The sequence below is a fragment of the Dromiciops gliroides genome, chromosome 1 (genome assembly GCF_019393635.1).
Source record: "Dromiciops gliroides isolate mDroGli1 chromosome 1, mDroGli1.pri, whole genome shotgun sequence".
Classification (NCBI taxonomy): Eukaryota; Metazoa; Chordata; class Mammalia; order Microbiotheria; family Microbiotheriidae; genus Dromiciops; species Dromiciops gliroides.
This window is the reverse complement of record NC_057861.1, coordinates 252,274,752-252,298,270: the sequence shown is the minus strand read 5'-3', so window position 1 is coordinate 252,298,270 and position 23,519 is coordinate 252,274,752. Positions and strand designations below refer to the sequence as shown.

At 37.2% G+C, this 23,519-nt stretch overlaps 1 protein-coding gene across 4 annotated transcripts in view; it reads left to right on the top strand.

Moving 5' to 3' along the window:
• The window catches only part of NOL4 (nucleolar protein 4), a 450,254-nt gene that overhangs the window by 94,730 nt on the left and 332,005 nt on the right, over positions 1–23,519 (top strand). The window lies entirely within an intron of this gene.

Below are 23,519 nucleotides of genomic sequence, written 5' to 3'. Positions count from 1 at the left end.
TTTTTTCTTTACAGATACAGAAAAAAAAAAGTGTGAAATGTTCAAAATTTCAAATACAGGTACTTATGTTTGAAAATTAGCTAATGAGCATAAGAAATAGCTTCTTTTCCATAACTATTTTTTGCTATCTTGCTAGGGTCATATCAAATTTTAGAGTTGCATAATAACCCTCAATATATGTTATATTTATTCCCTTATCCCCATGGTTTTGTTTCCTGGCTGTTTCCAAATTGCATGGTATTTGGGCAGGCACTTTAGCAAGTTTTCTTACCTAATTCTGCCAAATAAACATCATTTTTTTACCTATCATCCTAAGAGATTTTCTATCATTACTTAATGATAGTTGCTCGATTTTTTTAGTATTTTGATATAAACTATTATTCACTGAACACATTAATTTTCACATATTCTTTGAGCCAGGCTTGAATCCCTTGTCATCACTAGAAAAGAGTAAATGCATTTATCTACTAATCTCACTAATGGCATTCTTCTATGGTATTTCACTTGTATGAAACAGATTTGTGAATTTTAAGTTTCAGTGCAATTTTCATCAATGGAATATCAAAATACAGTATATTAAATTAAACTAAAACCCTGACCTTTTTGCACAGTCGTATGTTATCCAGTATACAATATGTACTAAAAGCAATTTTTTTCAGTTTAGTCTTTGAAACACCTTCATTAAAGACATTTTATTGTGGAAGTAATTTGACTTAATGATATAGGCCAACACCTCTCTCTTTATGTAATTCCATATTAGTTTTCTTACAGGATTATGTGGAGAGAATCTGATACATAATCCATGCAAAATATCCATTTAAATTACTTTGTTATAATATTTAATTTTCTATTAACTATGTAAGAATACTTTCTGTATTATTTTATCAGAGAAACAGCTTGAGCACTATAAGAAGCATTGTAAGCTTGGTGTATTCCCTGATGAGAATGGATCTTGAACCCAGTTCAAATTTGGACCCCTCCCAACTGTCTTATTTTACTTATGTGCTTTTCCAAGCATGTCTTTATTCCTCCCCTTAATGAGTTCTATCCTCTCTCTAATATTGTCAAGGTTATTATATATTATATTCCTGTAGAGTAAGTTTTCTGTTCCAAGTATCAACAATTAATTATAGAAAAATAGTCAGCTTTGCAAGCAAAAGAATGTACTTTCTATATACTGAAGTGTTCAACTAATAGACAATAAAACTATACAAGTTTCCATAGAGCTCTTAAGGATTGTAATGGCCCCAACCTGTTAAGTATAAGTTATTTTCTCTAAGAATTATCATCATTATCAAGGACATTGAAAGAGTATACTGGATAGCTAAAATTTTGTTTTTCATTTCAAACCTGCAACTCATAGAACATTCACCATTAGATTCATTATTTTCTTCTCTCTTTCATTCTTCTCCTTCCTTCCACCTCAACCAATAAAACCAAATGCTCTTAATCACATGACTAATCACTAGTGTATTATGTTCATTCTTAGTGTTATGCTCAGCATCGTCTACATTTTTGCATATTTAGTTTATATCTTGTCACTTTGAAGGAACTGATAGGCCTTTTTATGTTGGGTTAATCTGGGGATGCTACTTAGTTTTATACAGCTGCAAAATATCATTTCCTGAAATATCCAGGTGCTCCATAGGTTACACTTATTTTACCATGATCTGAATTTAATTACCTGCCTTCTATTTCACATGAACTTTTCTGAAAGTCCTCATAAAATGACACATTTTAGGAATAAAAAAGGGTTATCTGATCCAACAGAATTATGTTTTCAGTCTCATTTCATTCTGATATCTTCTGTTGCCTTATACATTGTATGTGTGTGAGTATATATGATACTTATATCATATGATAGGCAGAAAAACAAATGAATCACATGTAACACAAGCCAGCATAGGTAACTCTTGATTATCTCTAGTTATGAAGGGTGAACAGAAGTGTTAATCGTCTAAAACTGCATTTATAACTTTTTAAAAATTGTGTAGGGGCTTAGGATGTGTTTTTGTACCTAAAAGTCAATATGGGAATTTCTGACAATTTAAGATTTAACTTAAAAAGAAAATAGTAAAGTCATAGTATCAAAATCTATCCAAAGAAGAACTGTGACATTTTTACAATTCCCTAGTCTTTATATTTGCCAAATCTTCCATGCAACCAACAAATGTTGGAAATAGATCCCTTTCTCTAAGCTGTTTCTCCTCCCCAAGCTTAGTAGATCTGGTTTCTGCAAAACTCCCTCTAGAAGTGAGATTGTTTAAATATTTGAGTTTGAAAGGGTGCCCCTGTTAAATGCAAAAACAGTGAGCAATGGCAGTAGAACAAGTAATTAAGTAGAGTTGGTGCTGTCAAAAAAGGGAGCTGTATGCATTGTTTCCCTAGCAAAGAGCCAGTAACTAAGCAGAGTATCACAGGTGAAAATAATATTTGCCATTGATAAGCCACAAATATGAACAAATGTGAATGATAGATCATGTATTTGCTTATGTGCAAAACTGCTGATTTGGACTCAGGTTCACTAAAGTAACCACCAACTACAGTGCATGGGTAGACCAATGAAGCAGTTTAAATAGCTGTGCCAACTGCTATTAAACATGCAGTCATCTGTGTTACCATGACTCAAAGCTTTAAAGATAAGGGTAGTGCCAAACATTAACCTCTCACTCTTAGTGTAGTCAGGAGCCTTTGATCTCTTGGAAAATCTCAGTTTACTCTAATTTCTATCCATTTTCTGTCTAAGTGGAAATTGATAGTTTCCTTGAATTGGTAAATAGGAAAGAAGATGTTCAAGTCTCATTGTTCCTGGAAGCCTTTGCTGCCAGCCAGAAGAAATTGAAGTATATGCCTCTTCTCAATATACATTAAGAATAAGGCTTTCCATGAAGAGGATAAGAAAGAGGGGAATGGGGAAAATGGGTGACAGATGGAAAGGAATCTGAAAGATGAAAATGAGAAAAAAAAAAGAAGCAAAGAAACAGAAGTAGGAAGGTGTGGAACATAGTATATTAAAGGAAAAAAATATAAAAAAAGGAAAGCAAGAGCTCCAAAAAAGAAAGAAACACTGATGAAAAGATGAGAATTGGTAATATAGAGGAAAAGAATGAGTGAATATGAGTTCATAAAATAACATCAACATGGGTTTTGACTATGATATTTGGCCCTGGAATATGGCTCTAATATTTCTGGGAGTTTTCATTTTAGGATTTCCTTTTGAAGGTACCAGAGTGTGAGCATATAGGTTTCCTATTGAGTAAGAGGGAATAGATTCTAACTATAGGACAGATTGACAAAGTGGATCTACCAGGAACATATTTTAAAATGTCCACTTCTTGATCTATTAATCAGTTAATTATTAACCTTTATTAAGGACCTATCATGCACAAGGCATTGTACTAGTTTCTATCAGGCACCTCTCCAGTAATGGTAGCATGTTGAAGTTTGATGAGTAGGTTATTGATCAAAGGAAACATTAGCCAGGGTCCCTGGATTGGAAAGAGAGAATGAGCCAGACTGTGCAATAGAGATAATGAGTAACCATATGGGTGTGTGAGACAGCCAGAAAGCTCAAATGAGACAGAAAGAGTCAGCCAATGGGCAAGAGAAAGGCACATGGGAGAATTAGTTAATGTGAAATTTTTATTTCACATAAACTCTTCTGAAAATTGTAGTATGAAGGATCCTAGGATCACAATCAAAATGATGAAAATGACAGCCGAGAAGTCAGAAAAAGAATAACTGGGCATAAGAGAAGATGATAGGGAGGAAGAAGATAGACTGCTGAACTTGGAGTCTGGAAAACCTATTTGAATTCTTTGGCATTTACTACCCATGTTAGCCTAGGGAACTCATGTAATCTTGAGCCTGAGTTTTCTCATCCATATAATAAAGACAAAAATAGCGCCTACCTCTCAGGGTTGTTGTGAAGATGAAATGAGATAATATGTGTGAAGTGCTTTGCAAACTTTAAAGTGCTATATAGAGGCGAACAATTATGATCTATATTATTATTATTAAAGAGAACGAGACAGAGAGAGACAGAGAAAGTTAAACTATATATTCATAGGAAACTAAAATGATTTTATTAACTTACATGAAGGTGAGGTATGAAAAAAATCATGGCTTCATATTGTTTGTAATTCTTTAATACAAAAACTTTCAGATCCTTCAGATCCTATAGCATCCTATTATTATATTTCCTTGGGAGAATGCAATCTACAGTTGATCCTTACACTTTTTTCCCTTTTTAGCTCCTTACATTCTGACTGATGACCTCATCATTCAACCAAAGTTGCTGTCTCCAAAGTTTTCAATGATTTATTAAATGCCCAATCTAGTGACCTTTTCTCAATATTCATCCTTTTTAATCATTTTTAAAATTTTATTTATTTATTTATTATGTATATTATTTATTTATATTTATTTATTTATTTTAGTTTTCAACATTTGTTTAGATAAGACTTCCAATTTCAAATTTTTCTCCTTCCCCCCCTCCCCTAGACAGCAGGTAATCTGATATAGGTGAAGTTTAAAATCTAAATTGTGGTCGCCTTAAATCAGAAGTTTCAGCTCCAGTCTAGCCTAGAGTTCCAAACTGGTTGGGTTCTTCCTGAAGTCCTCCTCCATGAGCCTGCTTTAATCAGGAACACCTTCGCAAGCTGTTTGTGGAAGCTTTTTTAATAGATCTGGAACAGAGGCGGTCCTTACACACTGCTTCAAGGTGATTGGTTGGCCTTATCCAAATCCATTGTCTTTGAAGGTGTTCTCAAGTTGAGTTCAGTCTAGTTTCTGAGAACAATACCTTCTTAAGGGATAGCCAGGTGTGATTACAATCCAATTAATTTGAAGTAGGCTTAATCAACAGTCAATCACTCTCATTTGATTCAATCAGTATAGATTAATCTCCAGGTGGGTCTTTGTGCAACTTTCAAGATTCCACACGCTACTGAAACAAAAACAGCTGCGCTGGCTCGGTCATGTGCACCACATGCAAGATGGGCCCATTCCTAAAGACCTACTCTATGGCGAGTTAGCCTCAGGCCAAAGACCTGCTGGATGCCCCCAGCTTCGCTACAGAGACGTATGCAAGCGAGACTTGAGGGCTCTGGGAACAGATATCGGCAGCCGGGAGGAGATGGCCAAGGACCATGCCAGATGGAGTTCAGTACTCAGGAGCAGCTTGCGCGCAGCTGAGATGGGCCTTCAAGCTCTGGAGTAAGAAAAACGAATGAGACATAGAACCGTCAGGCAACAGAGAGCGCAGTTTTCCAATGTCCTCATTGGGGCAGGAGCTGCTGCTCACATATGGGACTGCACAGACACACTGTGTCCTGTGGCTCTTCAAGGCGCTGATCCATTGTCATCCACAAATGGTGGAAGCCTACTACTACTACTACTACATGTATATATATATATATATATATATATATATATATATATATATATATATATATATATATATATATATATATATATATGACATTAAACATATTTCTGCATTAGTCATGTTATATGAGAAGAACCAGAGCAAAAAGGAAAAACCTCAAAAAAGAAAAAAAACAGCACCAAAACCAAAAGAAATAATATGGTCCAATCAGCACCCATATTCCACAGTTCCTTTTTTTTTTCTGGATTTGGAGAGCCTTTTCCATCATGAATCCTTTGGAACTTTCTTGTACCATTGGATTGGTGAGAGGAATCTAGTCTATCACAGTTGATCAACACATAATGTTGATACTGTGCACAATGTTCTCCTGGTTCTGCTCATCTCACTCATCATTAGTTCATGCAAGTCCTTCCAGGTTTCTCTGAACTCCTTCTGCTCATCGTTTCTTACAGCACAATAGTATTCCATTACATTTATATACCACAACTTGTTCTGCCATTCCCCAATTGATGGGCATCCCCTCAATTTCCAATACCTTGTGACTACAAAAAGAGTAGCTATAAATATTTTCTTACATGTGGGTCCTTTTCCCTTTTCCATGATCTCTTTGGGAAAAAGACCCAAAAGTGGTATTGCTGGGTCAAAGGGTATGCACAGCTTTATCGCCCTTTGGGCATAATTCCAAATTGTTCTCCAGAATGGTTGGATCAGTTCACAGCTTCACCAACAATGCATTAGTGTTCCAATTTTTCCACAGCTTCTCTAACATTTATTATTTTCCTTTTTTGTCATATTAGCCAATCTGATAGGTATCAGGTGGTACCTGAGAGTTGTTTTAATTTGCATCTCTCTAATCAATAGTGATTTAGAGCATTTTTTCATATGGGAATAGATAGCTTTGATTTCTTCATCAGAAAACTGCCTGTTCATATCCTTTGACCATTTCTCAATTGGGGAATTACATGGATTCTTAAAAATTTGATTTAGTTCCCTATATATTTTAGAAGTGAGGCCTTTATCAGAAGAACTGGTCATAACAATTGTTTCCCAGCTTTCTGCCTCCCTTCTAATTTTTGATGCATTGCTTCTGTTTGTACAAAACCTTTTTAATTTAATGTAACCAAATTCATCCATTTTGCATTTCATAATATTTCACTGTCTCTTGTTTGGTCATAAACTGTTCTCCTTTCCAAAGATCTGAAAGGTAGATTATTCCTTCTTCTCCTCATTTACCTATGGTATCATCTCTTATGTCTAAATCATGTACCCATTTTGATCTTATTTTAGTATAAGGTGTAAGATGTTGGTCTATGCCTAATTTTTGCCATACTATCTTCCAGTTTTCCCAGCAGTTTTTGTCAAATACTGAATTCCTATCCCAGAAGCTGGAGTCTTTGGGTTTATCAAACAGTACATTACTAATGTCATTTACTACTGTGTCTCCTGTGCCTAGCCTATTCCATTGATCCTCCACTCTATTTATTATCCAGTACCAGATAGTTTTGATGATTGCCACTTTATAGTAGAGCTTCAGATTTGGTACAGCTAACCCACCTTCCTGTGCATTTTTTCATTATTTCCCTTGATAATTCTTGACTTTTTGTTTTTCGAGATGAATTTTGTTATCACTTTTTCTAGTTCAATAAAAGAATTTTCAGGTAGTCTGATTGGTATGGTACTGAATAAGTAAATTAATTTAGGTAGGATTGTCATTTTTATTATATTAGCTCTGTCTATCCATGAGCAATTGATATCTTTCTAATTATTTAGGTCTGATTTGATTTGTATGAATAGTGTTTTGTAATCGTGTTCATAGAATTCCTGGGTTTGTCTTGGCAAGTAGACTCCCATGTATTTTATATTATCTACCATTACTTTAAATGGAATTTCTCTTTCTATCTCTTGCTGCTGGATTTTGTTGGACATGTATAGAAATGCTGATGATTTATGTGGATTCATTTTATATCCTGCTACTTTGCTAAAGTTAATTGTTTCAAGTAATTTTTGAGTTGATTCTCTAGGATTCTCTAAGTATACCATCATATCATCTGCAAAGAGTGATAGTTTTGTTTCCTCTTTGCCTGTTCTAATTCCTTTCATTCCTTTTCTTCTCTGATTGCTAAGGCTAACATTTCTAGTACAATATTAAATAATAGAGGTGATAATGGACATCCCTGTTTCATCCCTGATCTTATTAGAAAGGCCTGTAACTTATCTCCATTACATATAATGCTTGCTGATGGTTTTAGGTAGATACTGCTTACTATTTTAAGGAAAGCTCCACCTATTCCTAAGCTCTCTATTGTTTTTATTAAGAATGGGTCTGTATTTTGTCAAAAGCTTTCTCTGCATCTATTGAGATAATCATATGATTTTGGTTAGTTTTTTTATTGATGTGGTTGATTACGTTGATAGTTTTCCTAATGTTGAACCAGCCCTGCATTCCTAGTATAAATCCCACCTGGTCATAATGCACATTATCCTGGTGATCACTTGCTGAATTCTCCTTGCTAATATCTTATTTAAGTTTTTAGCATCAATATTCATTAGGGAAATTGGTCTATAATTTTCTTTCTCTGTTTTTGCTTTGCCTAGTTTTGATATCACCTCCATATTTGTGTCATAAAATGAATTTGGTAGAACTCCTTCTTCACCTATTTTCCCAAATAATTTGTATAATATTGGAATTAATTGTTCTTTAAATGTTTGGTAGAATTCACCTGTAAACCCATCTGGCCCTGGGGATTTTTTCTTAGGGAGTTCATTAATGGCTTGTTTAATTTCTTTTTCTAATATGGTCTTATTTAAGGGTATTATTTCCTCTTCAGTTAACCTGGGAAGTTTGTATTTTTGTAAATATTTTTCCATTTCATTTAGATTGTTAAATTTTTTGGTATACAGTTGGGCAAAATAGTTCCTAATTATTGCTTTAATTTCTACTTCATTGGTGGTAAGATCACCCCTTTCATTTTTTGATACTGGTAATTAGGTTTTCTTCTTTCTTTTTTTAAATCAAATTAACCAGTAGTTTATCTATTTTATTGTTTTTTTCATAAAACCAGCTCTTAGTTTTATTGATTAATTTTATAGTTTTCTTGCTTTCAGTTGTATTAATTTCTCCTTTAATTTAAAGGATTTCTAATTTAGTATTTAATTGGGGATTTCTAATTTGTTCTTTTTCTAGCTTTTTAAGTTGCATGCCCAATTAATTGATCTCCTCTTTCTCTTTTGTATTCATGTAAGCAATTAGAGCTATAAAATTTCCCCTAAGCACTGCTTTGGCTGCATTCCATAGATTTTGGTATGTTGTCTCATTATTGTCATTCTCTTGGATAAAGTGATTGATTGTTTCTATGATTTGTTGTTTGACCCTCTCATTCTTTAGAATGAAATTATTTAGTTTCCAATTGATTTTCAGTCCACCTTTCCATGGCTCTTTATTACATGTAATTTTTATTGCATCATTATCTGAGAAGGATGCATTTACTATTTCTGCCTTTCTACCTTTGACTATGATGTTTTTGTGCCCTAATACATGGTCAAGTTTTGAAAATGTGTCATGTACTGCTGAAAAAAGGTATATTCCTTTCTATTCCCATTCAATTTTCTCCAGACATCTATCATGTCTAACTTTTCTAGTATTCTATTCACCTCTTTCACTTCTTTCTTAATTATTTTGTGGCTAGATTTATCTAATTCTGAGAGGGGAAGATTCAGATCCCCTATTAGTATACTATTACTGTCTATTTCCTCTTGTAACTCATTTAACTTCTCCTCTAAGAATCTGGATGCTATACCACTTGGCGCATACATGTTTAATATTGATATTACTTCATTATCTATAGTACCTTTGAGCAAGATGTAGTTTCCTTCCTTGTCTCTTTTAATTGGATTTATTTTTGCCTTTGCTTTGTCTGAGATAAGTATTGCTATCCCTCCTTTTTGACTTTAGCTGAAGCATAATATATTCTGCTCCAGCCTTTTACCTTTACTCTGTGTGTATCTCTCTGCTTCAGATGTGTTTCTTGTAAACAGCATATGGTAGGATTCTGTTTTTTAATCCACTCTGCAATTCGCTTCTGTTTTATGGGAGAGTTCATCCCATTCACATTCAAAGTTAAAATTATTAACTGTTTATTTCCCTCCATCTTCTTTTCCCCTTTGTACTCTTTTTTTCCTTCTTTCCCCCTATTCCACTTCACCAGTGTTTTGCTTCTGACCACTACCTCCCTCAAACTGCCCTTCCTTTTACCAGCTGCCCTTCTTTTTCTTGCCCCACTTCCCCCAATTTGTGCCCTCCCTTCTATCAATACCACCCTTTTCCCCCTTCCCCTTTTGTTTCCTTATGGAGTAACCTAAGTTTCTTTATACAAATGGGAGTGTTTTTTAGTCCCTCCCTGAACCAAATCTGATGAGAGTAAGGTTGCAACAATGCCCACCCCTCCCTTCTTTCCCTCTGTTGTAATGGGTTCTTTTTGTACCTCTCCATATGATATAATTAACCCCATTAAACCTCCCCCTTCCTCTCCACCCCCAGTCTTCTTTTATTCTGCCCCTTAAGTTTCTTTAAATCATCACATCAAAGTTGATTTAATACCAATACCTTTACCGAGATACAGATCTCAAGAGTTAAAAGTATTATCCTCCCTCATATGGACTCAAGCAGTTTAACATCATTGAACAAACTTTTTCTCCCCCTTGTTTGCTTCTTTATATTTCGCTAGAGTCTTGTACTTGGAGATAAAATTTTTTGTTCAGTTCTGGTCTTTTTCTCAGGAAGCCTTGGAAGCCTCCTGGTTCATTGAATGTCTATCTTTTCCTCTGAAAGTGAATGATCAGTTTTGCTGGGTAGTTGATCATGTGTTGTAATCCAAGCTCCTTTGCCTTCCTGTATATCATATTCCAAGCCCTGCAATCCGTTAATGTTGAAGCTGCCAGATCCTGTGCAATCCTGACTGTGGCTCGATGGTATTTAAATGGTTTCTTTCTGGCTGCTTGGAGTATTTTCTCCTTCACCTGATAATTCTAGAGTTTGGCTACAGTATTCCTTGAAGTGTTCCTTTTGGGGTCTCTTTCAGGAGGTGTTCAGTGGATTCTTTCAATGATGATTTTATCCTCTGTTTCTACAATTTCAGGGTAGTTCTCCTTAACAATTTCCTGGAATATGGTGTCTAGACTCTTTTCTTGATTATGGATTTCATGTAGTCCAATAATTCTCAGATTATCTCTCCCGGACCTATTTTCCAGGTCAGTTGTTTTTCCAATGAGGTATTTCATATTTTTTTCTATTTTTTCAGTCTTCTGATTCTGCTCATCAGATTCTGGTTGTCTCATGTAGTTATCAGCTTCCATCTGCTCAGTTTTAATTTTTAAGGCCTTATTTTCCACAGTAAGCTTTTGTACTTCTTTTTCTGTTTGGCCAATTTTTTCTCTCATTTGGCCAATTTTATTTTTTAAGGAATTGTTTTCCTTAGTCATTTTTTTGTGCTTATTTTTGCAGTGTAACTCTCATTTCTCTTATTTCTTTTTCCATTTTTTTCTTCTACCTCTCTTATTTGGTTTTAAGAAGCCTTTTTGAGCTCTTCAAAGAAGGCTTTTTGGTCTTGAGACAAGATCATCTTCCCTCTTGAGTTTTCACTTGTGGGCGTTTTGACCAACTCATCTGCATTTGAGTTTTGGTCTTCCCTTTCACCATAGAAGTTGTTGATGGTAATTGTCCTTTTTTGTTTCTTGCTCATGTTGTAGGCTATTTTTGAACTTATCAAGTTGCAGTCTGCTCCTGGGACACAGGGTTCACAGTTGCAAGCTTCTTACTGCTCTCAGCTGCCCCACTCTCAGGCTGCCTCACTTTCAGCTGCCCCACTCTCAGCTGTGTCAAGTTGCAACAGTGTTGAGTTGCCCCCTGAGCCAACCTATGCTGATAGAGCTGCCCACTGGGCCAAGCTTTGCTGAGGTGAGCTGCCAGCTGGGATGAGTAGTGCTGAGCCACCCTCCCCTTTCACCCAGGTGAGACAGACCTTTTCTGAAGTCTTCTAAATTATCTCATGTAGCAGGATTTTGTCTCTCTTTTTGTAGGTTCTGTAGTTCCAGAATCTGTTTAGAGGCTTGATTTAATGTTGTTTTTGAGGGAAATATGGGAAAGCTCAGGAAAGTTCCTAGCTTCTCTCTGCCATCTTGGCTCTGCCAGCCATCCCAAATAACCAGCCATACAAATAAACAATGTTTATTCTTCATCTTAGGTAGATACTACTTATTTTAAGAAAAGTTCCATTTATTCCAATGTTTTCTGATGTTTTTAATAGGAATAGGTGTTATGTTGTGTCAAAGGTTTTTTCTGCATTTATTTATATTCAACAACAATACTAAAAATTCTAAATAAAATACTGGCAAAAACATTACAGCAAGGTGTCCCAAAGATCATATGCTAATGAGCGAGCTGGATCTATACTAGGAATGTTGGTTCAATATTAGGTAAATATAACCATAACTGACCATATCAATAACAAAATAACAAAAATTATATGATTATATAATTATATAATCAACCAGCTTTGTGTGTTGTGGTTGTTAGCTCTGATGAGCCTGTGCCTGTCCCCCACCTGGGCCACTGCTACTCAAGCCTACCTCCTGGTTCTCAGCAGGAGTGTAAAATCCAAGCTCTGCCTTAGCACCAGCATAGACCCCTGTAGTCTCCCCCCAGCCCAGGGCTCAGCCCATTCACCAGACTGTGAGCTTAGTTCCAGACAACACTTCATTCATTAGGGAAATTAGTATATGGTTTTCTTTGTTTTTGCTTTTTGTGATTTAGCTATTCAAAACATATTTATATTATTATAGAAGAAATTTGGTAGTACTCTTTGTTTACCTATTTGTAAAAATCAGTTCGTATAATATTGGAATTAAGTGTTCTTTAAATGTTTGGTAGAATTTGCTCATAAATCTATCTGGTCCTGGATTTTTTGTTTGTTTATTTCTTAGGGAGCTCATTTATGACTTACTCAATTTCTTTTTCACCGATAGGTTATTTAAGTGTTCTATTTACACTTTTAATCTGGGAAGTTTATATTTTTGTAAATATTCCTCTATATATTTAGACCATCAGTTATGCTGTCATATAGTTGGGCAAAATAATTCCTAGTACCTGCTTTCATTTCATTTTCATTGATTGTGCATTCACTTTTTTCATTTTTGATACTGGTAATTTGGTTTTCTTCTTTCTTTTTTAAAAGCCAAATTAGCCAATAGATTGTCCATTTTAGTGGTATTCTTAATAAAGTCATCTCCGTTTTATTTATTACTTTTACCTGTCAATTTCAATAATATACATTTTTAAATTTTCAGGATTTTTAATTTAGTATTTAGTTGGGGATTTAAAACTTATTCTTATTTCTATTTTTGTGGTTGAATGATCAATTCTTTGATATGCTCTTTTTCTTTTTTATTGATATAAACTTTTAGAGATAGAAATTTTCTCCAAAGTACTATTTTAGCTGCATTTCAAAAATTTTGAAGTTATCTCATTATTGTCTTTATCTTAAATTATTGCTTGTTTCTATGATTTGTTCTTTCAACTTCTGAGTCTTTAGGATTATATTATTTAGTTTCCAATTGATTTTTAATCCATATTTCAAATGTACTTCATTGAATGTAATTTTTATTGAATTATGATCAAGATTTATGCATTTGTTTTTCAGGGGTTTATGACCTAATACATGGTCAGTTTTTGTGAAGGTACCATATGCAGCTCAGAAAACGTTATTTTCCTTTCTATTCCCATTTAGTTTTCTCCTGCAATCTATCATATATCAGTTTTCTAAAATTCTCTTAATCTCCTTAACTTCTTTTTTTATATATTTTATGGTTAGACTTCTCTAGGTCTGAGAAGGGTAAATTGAGGTCTTTAACTAGTATAGTTTTACTGTTTATTTCCTTCTGGAACTCATTTAACTTTCCCTTCAAGAATTTGGATTCTATGCCATTTGGTACATATATTTTCAGTACTGGTATTAATTCATTGTCTATGTAACCTTTTTAGAAAAATGTAGTTTCTTTGATTATCTCTTTCCGTTAGGTCTTTTTATTTTAGTGTTATTTCATTTTCAATCATAATTGTTCCCCATGAAGTATAATAAATTCTGTTCCCATTCTTTATTTTAATCATGTGTGTCTTTATATTTCAATTGCTTCTCTTATAAACAACATATTGTTGAATTCTAGTTTCAAGTCCATTCTACTATTCTCTTTCATTTTGTAGTTGAGGTCATTCCATTCAGATTTGCCACTATTACTGGTAATTGTATTTCCATCCAATTTAATCTCTTCTGTTTATCCATCTTTTTAAAAAAACCCTTTTCCGGACTTCCAGGGTGGAGCCAAGATGGCAGAGGAAAGGCAGTGAGCTCCTGAACTCATGACACAATCACTCCAAAAACCATCAAAATAACGCCATAGGAAAATGCTCAGAGCAGTGAAACTCACAGAAGAATGTGCTAAAATCATCTTCTAACCAAGAACGGCTTGGAAGATCAGAAGGAGGGAGCTGCTGTGCTGATACAGGAGTCAAGCCCAACCCCACAGTCACCCTGACACAGATCCAGTCCCAGAAAGGCCTCACCAGAAAAGGAGACTCCCAGAGCCTCTGAATCAGCTTAAGTGCCAGTGTTGTCTGGAACTAAGCTCACAGTCTGGTGAATGGGCTGAGCCCTGGGCCAGGGGGAGACTACAGGGGTCTATGCTGGTGCTAAGGCAGAGCTTGGATTTTACACTCCTGCTGAGAACCAGGAGGTAGGCTTGAGTAGCAGTGGCCCAGGTTGGGGACGGGCACAGGCTCATCAGAGCTAACAACCACAACACACAAAGCTGGTTGATTAGCAAGTTGTTCTGGGGTCATCTAAGGACCAGGGAACAGGCCAGGCGAGGGAAGAACCTGATTCTCCTTAAATCATACCACCTGGGACTTCTTAAGCTTGGGATACTGTAGCCTGGAAACAGTGCCCCACTTTAAGGAGCTAAAATTCTAGTAAAAGAAAGGCAACATGAGCTGACAGGGAAAGGTGAGGACCATAGAAAGTTTCTTCAGTAACAAGGAAGACCAAGGGGCACCCTCAGAGGAGGATGTCAACATCAGGGCCCCTATATCTAAAGCTTCCAAGGAAAATACAAATTGGTCTCAGGCCATAGAAGTGCTCAAAAAGGACTTTGAAGATAAAATTAGAGAGGTAGAGGAAAAAATGGAAAGAGAAATGAGGGTGATGCAGGAAAGACATGAGAAAAAAGTCAACAGCTTGAAAAGTCAAATTGGCCAAATGGAAAAGGAGGTACAAAAGCTCTCTGATGAAAATAATTGCCTAAGAATTAGGATTGAACGAATGGAGGCCAGTGACTTTATCAGAAACCAAGACATAATAAAGCAAATCCAAATGAATAAAAAAATAGAGGGCAATGTGAAATATCTTCTGGGAAAAACTGCTGACCTGGAAAATAGGTCCAGGAGAGATAATTTGAAAATTATTGGTCTACCTGAAAACCATGATCAAGCAAAGAGCTTAGACTCCATCTTCCAAGATATTCTCAGGGAAAATTGCCCCAAAATTCTAGAAGAAGAAGCTAAAATAGAAATTGAAGGAATCCACCGATCACCTTCAGAGGGAGATCCCAAAAGGAAAACTTCTAGGAATATTATAGCCAAATTCCACAGCTCTCAGGTCAAGGAGAAAATATTGCAAGCTGCCAAAAAGAAAGACTTCAAGTACTGTGGAGCTCCAGTCAGGATGGCACAAGATCTAGCAGCTTCTACATTAAAGGACCAGAGGGCATGGAATATGATATTCCAAAGGGCAAAGGAAATGGGATTACAACCAAGAATCACATACCCAGCAAAACTCAGCATTATCTTTCAGTGGAAAAAAATGGGACTTTAATGAAAAAGAAGACTTTCAGATATTTGTGATGAAAAGACCTGAACTGCATGGCAAATTTGACTTTCAAATATAAGACCCTAGAAAACCATAAAAAATTGGAGCCGGGGGGCATACCTGGGGTCGTACAGTGGGCGACTGTCTTATGTCTGAGGCCGGGTTTTGGCTGGGATCCCCCTGGATCCAGGGGTGATGCTTTGTCCACTGTGTCACTTAGCTAGGTGATCTTTAGGGTTAAATTGAGGGGTGAAGGGAATTCACTGGGGCAAGGGGAAGGGCAGAAATGAAATCCTACATGAAAGTAACAGGAAAAGGCTTATGGAGTTGGGGAAGAGATGGGAGAGGAGTAGGGCAGTAAATGAATTTTACACTCATCAGAAAAGGCTCAAAGACCTTAAAGTCATCAGAGCTGCCTCAAGGAGGGACTAACAGAAACACCCAACTGGATGTAGTAATCTGTTTAATCTTGGGAGTAAATGAGCCTAACACTCATCAGAATTGGCTCAAAGACATCAATCTCATTAGAATTGGCTCAAGGAAGGAATAATATACACACTCAATTGGGTGGAGTAATCTCTCTAACACTGCAGGAAAATAGGAGGGGAAGGGGATAAAGAGAGAGGGGCAAAAGAAGGAAAGGCAGAGTGGGGGAGGGGACAGACAGAAGCAAATCCCTTTTGAAGAGTGATAGGATGAAAGAAGATGGATAATAGAATAAATATCATGGGGAAGGGAATAGGATGGAAGGGAAACAGTTAACAATAGTAATCATGAAAAAGAAAAGGGGGAAAATTGTACAAAAAATATTTATAGCAACTCTTGGTGGAGGCTAAGAATTGAGAATCAAGGGAATGTCCATCAATTGAGGAATTATGGAAAAAGCTGTGTTATATGATTGTAGTGGAATGGTCTTGTGCTACAGGAAATGACAAACAGAATGATCCCTGAAAAACCTGGAAAGACTAATGAACATCGATGTATAGTGAAGTGAGCAGAGCTAGGAGGACATTGTGCGTAGTGACAGCAGTATTGTTCAATGAGCAATTGTGAATGACTTAACTACTCTCAGCAGTGCAATGATCCAAGACAATCCCAAGGAACTAATGAGGAAGCTTACTATGCACCCCTATAGAAAGAACTGATAAAAAGAACACTTTTGGTTTGTACATATATAACCTGATTGCCATCTTGTGGAGGGGGGAGGAAAGGGAGGGAGGGAGAAAAATTTGGAACTCTAAATCTTATGGAAATGAATGTTGAAGACTACCCTTACATGTAACTGGAAAATAAAATAAATGTTTGTTGCTGAAAAACAACAACAACAACAACAACAACCCTTTTCTTTCCTCAAAAATCTATTTTACTTTTGAGCACTACTCCTAATCTACCTTCCCTCATTACCACCTCCTGCTTTCTCTTAACCCTTTCTCTTCCTACTTCCCTTATGGGTCAGATAAATTATGTGTATGTGTATGTGTATGCATGCATGCATACTTAAATGCATATACACATACATATATTGTGCACACACAATATATCTAGGGCACATAGATGTTATAGATGGTATATTATATGATACATAAATATGTGCACATATTATATACTTATGTGTGTCCATACATGTATGTGTATACACATGTGTGCATGCACATGTACATACATCTGTATACATGCATTTGTGTGTATGTATGTGTGTATATATGTATTCTCATACAGGGCCATCTCCAGACATCTTGACGTATATCTTACCACTGCACCCAAATGGTTCTGGAGGAGAGGGTGAGGCTGGTGACTTTGCACAGCCCTCCCTCATTTAAATCCAATTCACTGCAAGTCATGATATCATCTCCCAATGCTGTGGCCCTCTTCAAGAATGAAGGACAAACAACAACAGCTATCTCTTCTTCTCTCTTTGAACCAATTCAGATAAGAGGGAAATTTAAGTGTTACCAACTGAACAATTGGAATGACGCCACCTGCTGGAGACTTACTGTAGAAGAGTTCTGCCCATGAAGCGAAGGTCTTTGAGGGCAAGACCAGGAGTCTTTTCTTTGGCGTCAGGAAGTGACACAAGCTAGTGGGAGGAGGAAGGAAGAGACTAGCGCTCGGTCTCACTCTCTTTCCTTTGGACTCTGGTGGAGAGTGGATCTAGAAATGTGCTCTCCCTTTAATAGATAGGAATCTAGGCCTTTCTCTCTCTTTACCAAATTCTTATTCTCCTTAATAAATGCTTAAAAGTCTAACTCTTGCTAAAGCTTATAATTTATTGGCGACTACTCATTAGATATTTTAGACAGTTTAGCTAGAATTTTAGCCCTTAACACTACATTCTCCCCCCTCATTTTGCCCTCCATTTTAAACTCTTCCTCATTTATTTTTTTTATGTGAGAGAACTTTCTTCATTCCTTCTCCTTTCTCCCAGTGCATCCTTCTTTCACATTTTTCTGTTTTTCTTTTGAGATCATCCCAACATTATGCCGTGACCTCTGCCTAGATAGACTTCTTCTAACTGCCCTAATGATGATAAAGTTCTTAAGGATTACATGTATCATTTTGCCATTAAAAAATGTAAAAGGTTTAACCTTATTAAGTCACTTATGATTTCTTACTCTCCCTAACTTATAGCTGTCCATGCTCTCAACCCGTTTCTGTCTCTGTGGATCTTGCATGGTCCTCAGATCTTTGCCATTTGAGCTGATTTCAACACACTCATCACAGCCTCTACATGAACCCACAGAGGAAAGCTTGCTTTTAGAGGTTCTCAGTCTGTGTTTTTCTATGGAAAATGAGAAGTTAGAATCATCAATATTATCTCATTTGCATATTTCGTTAGAGGTCTTGCTCCTTATTTCAATTCCTTACCATTAGTACTGTGGAAAATCAACCCACATAAGTGGATAAGTGGATCACACTTATAAGTGTGGTCCTACACACATGGAGAAAAGCACCAGGTGGGAGAATGATGAAAACATTCGATTGTCCTTGGCTTTTCCCTTCCTGGGTCTTTAGCTCCCCACCTTTGCTTGATTCCCTTAGTTCTTTCTGGAATTCCAAGCTGGAGCATCTTCTGTGACCTCCACGCCTAGCCTCCTAACTATTTGGCTGAGGTTTGGAAAAACCCCTTTTCTCTTTGTTCCAGATGAGAGAAGTTTGGAATTTTTCAAAGTGGAAAGTTATGAAGAAATTAAAGTGAAATAAGAACATTCAAAAGCATAGAAAGAAATGTTTGTTGTTGTTACCTTTTTATTTGTTGGTGGTGATTTGTTTTTAGAGATTCCTTTTCTAATTTGTAACCAACAACTGGCTTAGCTGGAACACAGCTTCCTAGACTTTTGCCTCATTCTTATTTTGCCTCTTTGTTAGAATGATGTTGGGTTGGCCTAAAGTATACAAGTTGTAAACAGTGTTAGGTCTAGTTTCACTTTCAGCCTTTTCCCAAACCTGTTTTTATTAATATTATAGTTGTCTTTGCTGGACCCAGAATTTCCTGTACTATTCCTTTCTTGAAAGCATCTTCCTTTATCAGTCCTGCCCTCTCCACTATTCTCCTCCTCCTAGAGTTCTTAGCATTCTGGATAAATGCAAGTCTTATCTTCATCGCTGAAAATCCTTTTTTCTTGTGTCATTGAGCAGAAGCATGTGCCCTAGATTTTTCCACAATTCAACATGTATTTATCAAGGATCTACTCTATACAATATATACTGCAGGGATATAGAGGTGATTAAAATGCATACATTGTCTGTCCTCGAGGGTCTTACGGTCTTGTCAAGGGATAAAACAAGTATGTAAATAGTTATAATAAAAGGCAAAATATAGTCAAATTCCATAAGGGGTAGGGAAGCTAGGTGGTGCAGTAGATAGAGTTCTGGGCCTGGAGTCAGGAAGACATTTTTGTGAGTTCAAATTGGGCTTCACACTTACTTAACCCTGTTTGCCTCAGTTTCACATCTGTAAAATGAGCTGGAGACATAAATGGCAACCCACTCCAGTATCTCCGCCAATAAAATCCCAAATGGGGTAAAAAAAAAAGTCTGAAACGAACTGTAAGAGGTATAAACAGGTGTTACAGAGACTCATAAGCAGGAACAGTTTCATCCAGTCTGAAGCTTCATAAAGAAGGTGCCAGTTATTTTGGCCCTTGGAGAATGGGGTACTTTTTACAAGGAGATAGAATGATTTTCTAAGCACTTATTAGATTTCCATGACACTTCATCTAAAATCAATCTAGGGGGCAGCTAGGTGGTGCAGTGGATAGAGCACCATCCCTGGAGTCAGGAGGACCTGAGTTCAAATGCGACCTCAGACACTTAACACTGACTAGCTGTGTAACCCTGGGCAAGTCACTTAACCCCAATTGCCTCACTTAAAAAAAAGAATTATAAAATCAATCTAATAATGACTTATGTAGAACCTACAATGTGCCAGACATTGTGCTAAGCACCAGGAATACAAAAAGAGACAAAAGACAATTTTTGCTCTCATGGAACTTACAGTTTACTTGGGGGATGCCCTTAAGACCTAATCTCTTTAGCAGGTCATTGGCAGCTTCCACTCTGGAAATACTCTTCCTTGGAATTTGTATTACAGAGACTGGCTTCATTTCTCCCTGCACCAAAGCTCTAATTACCCAACTGCACAATTATACAAGAGTTAACATGAAAGAGATGGGAATTTTAGTGGGCTGTAGGATTAATAAAAGTCAGTAGCATACCAGAGCATTTTAAAAAATCCTCACAAAATGATAGGGTACACTAAGATAGCTATAATGAGAATCCATTACAAAAGGAGTGTTATTCCTCCTATATTCTGCCTTGATCAGAACACAAATGAGGCATTGTGCTCAGTTCTGGGTGCCACATTTTTGGAAGGACATTAGCAAGCTGTAGTGTCTCCAGAGAAGGATTAGTAGGATGATGAATTGGTAGAAGAGGATGTTACATGAGGTTGTAACTAGGGATATTTAGCTTGGGAAAAATATAACTGTCTTTCAGTCTTCTAAAGGCTGTCTGTCACACGGCACAGGGCAAATGATTGGCTTTGTTCTCCTTGGCTCCAGAAGTCAGAACTAGTAAAAATGGATAAAAGTTGTACCAACACAAATGGAAAAACTTCCTATTAGAGATGCCCAAGAGAGGAATGGGCTGCCTGAGACTTTGTGTTTCTCATCACTGGAAGTCTGTCAGTAGACATTAATTAAGGAGAACAAGAACTGAGAAATGGTCATTGGATTTGGCCGCTAAGAGATCAATGGCAACCTTGGAGTGGTTTCTTTGGGATGATAAGGTCAGAAGCCAGTAGTCACAGAGAGCACACACTCTCAGAGAAGAGATGGATCTCAGATGTCATCTTGTCCGAACTTTACCTGAGCAAGTAAATCATTGGGTCTCTTCATTGGCCTCTTTAGTGGCCAAATCCAATGGCCTTTTCCCAAGTCCTCATTCTCCTTGACTTCTCTCCAGCCTTTACACTCTCCTCCTTGATACTTTAGGTTTTTCAAGATATCATTCTCTCGTGATTTTCCATCTGACTGCTCCTTCTCTACCTCCTTTGCCAGATCTTCATCCAGATCATGCCCTCTAACCCTAAGGGACCCTAACAGTTCTTTCCTAGGTTCTCTTCTCTTCTTTCTTTATGTAACTTCATCACTTGGTTATATCTTCAGCTCCCATGGATTTAATGACCATCTCTATTGTAACGATTGGAATGACGCCACCTGCTGGAGACTTACTGTAGAAGAGTTCCGCCCATGAAGCGAAGGTCTTTGAGGGCAAGACCAGGAGTCTTTTCTTTGGGGTCAGGAAGTGATGCTGGCTAGTGGGAGGAGGAAGGAAGAGACTGGCGCTCGCTCTGGGGCTCTTTCCTGAGGACGCTGGTGGAGAGGGGAGCTAGAAATGCGCTCTCCCTTTAATAGATAGGAATCTAGGCCTTTCTTTCTCTCTTTACCAAATTCTTATTCTCCTTAATAAATGCTTAAAAGTCTAACTCTTGCTAAAGCTTATAATTTATTGGCGACCACTCATTAGATATTTTAGACAGTTTAGCTAGAATTTTAGCCCTTAACACTATGCTATCCTGCCCTAACCTCTCAACTGACCTCCAGTCTCACATTTCCAGCTGCCTTTCAGATTTGAATTGGATGCCTAGCAGACATCTGAAACTCAACATGTCAAAATTTGAAGTTATTTTCCCTCTCAACCCTCTCCTCCTTACCTTCCCTATTGCTGTAGAGGGTAACACCATCCTCCCAGTTCCTCAGGCTCACAACCTAGGAGTCAACTTCATTATCTCTCACCCCTATATTCAATGTGTTGCCAAGGCTCGTTGATTTCACCTCTATAACATCTCTTGTATACACCCCCTTCTGTCCTCTGACACTGTCACCACCCTAATATAAACCCTCATCACCTCATGCCTGGATTGTCGCTAGAGGCTGCTGTTGAGTCTACTTGCTTCAAGTCTCTTTCCTCACTCCAATCCATCCTCCATTCACCCACTAAAGTCATTTTTTGTGTGTGAGGCAATTGGGGTTAAGTGACTTGCCCAGGGTCACACAGCTAGTAAGTGTCAAGTGTCTGAGGCTGGATTTGAACTCAGGTCTTCCTGACTCCAGGGCCGGTGCCCTATCCACTGTGCCACCTAGCTGCCCCTAAAGTCATTTTTACTAAATGTGCAGGCTTGACAATGAACTCTACTACTCAGTAAACTCCAGTGGCTTCCAGTTGTCTCCAGGATCGAATACAAAATATTTGGCACCCAAAGCCCCCTTCATAACCTAGGCCCTTCTTCCCTTTCCAGTCTTCTTATACCCCACTTTCTAACATGTATTCTTCAATCCAATGACACTGACACCCTAGCTGTTTCACAAAAAAGACATGACATCTCTTAATTCTAAGAATTTTCTCTGGATGTTCCTGGTACCTGCAATGCTCTCCCTCTTCTTTGCCTATTGCCTCTCCTGGCTCCCATTAAGTCTCAACTAAAATCTCATCTTCCACAGGAAGTCTTTCTCAATCCCCTTTAATTCTAGTGCCTTCCCTTTGTTAATGATTTCCTATTTATCCTGAATATAGCTTGTTCATACTTGTTTGCTTGCTGTCTCCTCCATTTGTTTGCTTAATATCTCCTCCATTAGATGGTAAGCTTTGTAAGCTCCATGAGGGCAAGGAGTGTTCTTTGCTTCTTTTTATATCCCCAGCCCTTAGCACAGTGCCTGGCAAATAGTATGTGGTAAATAAATGTTTATTGACCTACTGACTGCTTCACAATATTTTCCATAGAGTGGTTCTGAAATTATGGTTGACTTTACAGGGCAGTGCAATATAATAAATTGGCCCCCCCAAAAAAAATTACAGAAAAGAGAAAAGAACTGGTCTTGAAGCCAGAAAGCCCTGAGTTTATGCTCTGCACCTGAAACACGGAGCAGCTAGGTGGTGTAGTGTTGTTGTATGTTCGACCTAGAGTCAGGAAAACCAAAATTCAAATCTTGCCTCAGACACTTACTAGCTGTGTGATCCTGGACAAGTCACTTAATCCTGTTTGCCGCATTTTCCTAATCTGTAAAATGAGCTGGAGAAGGAAATGACAAGCCTCTCCAGTATCTTTGCCAAGAAAACCCCAAAGAGTCAGATACATGACTGAACACCCACAATAAATAATCTGAAACCTACTTGCTCAGTATCATTCTGGGCTGATCACTTCATCACTTAACGCTCTAGGCAGCTTTCTAAAACTATTATGTTGTAGGGAAGTTGCTAACCTGCCTTATTAGTAGCAGGAGTGTCCTTATTCAGGATTTCCTCATGTCAGCAAAACCATAAGTCCAATCTATAGCCTTAAAATACCTTTAATTTTGACCTGGATGTGATATATTATATAGGCTATTCATGTATTAATTTAGCGTTTCTCTCCTGCTGCCTCTCTTATATCTGAGTATTCTGATCAGAGTTTCTTATTTTAGGTTGCTACAAGAAAGGCTGGGTTTATGGTCTTTTTAAAATTAGGGATGGCTTTCATTGGTTATAGATTCTCTAGGTCGTATGTTGGGGGCCCAGAAGACCCCACCGCCCAAGCATACTTTTTCTACCATGCTGCCTTATATTCTGCCATCACAAATTCATTTCTTTGAGTCAAATAAATAACTGCTGCTGCTTTAAAAACATAAATGCCAAGAGGAGGAACATATTAAACTATAAGTGAAAATAGTGGTTTATTG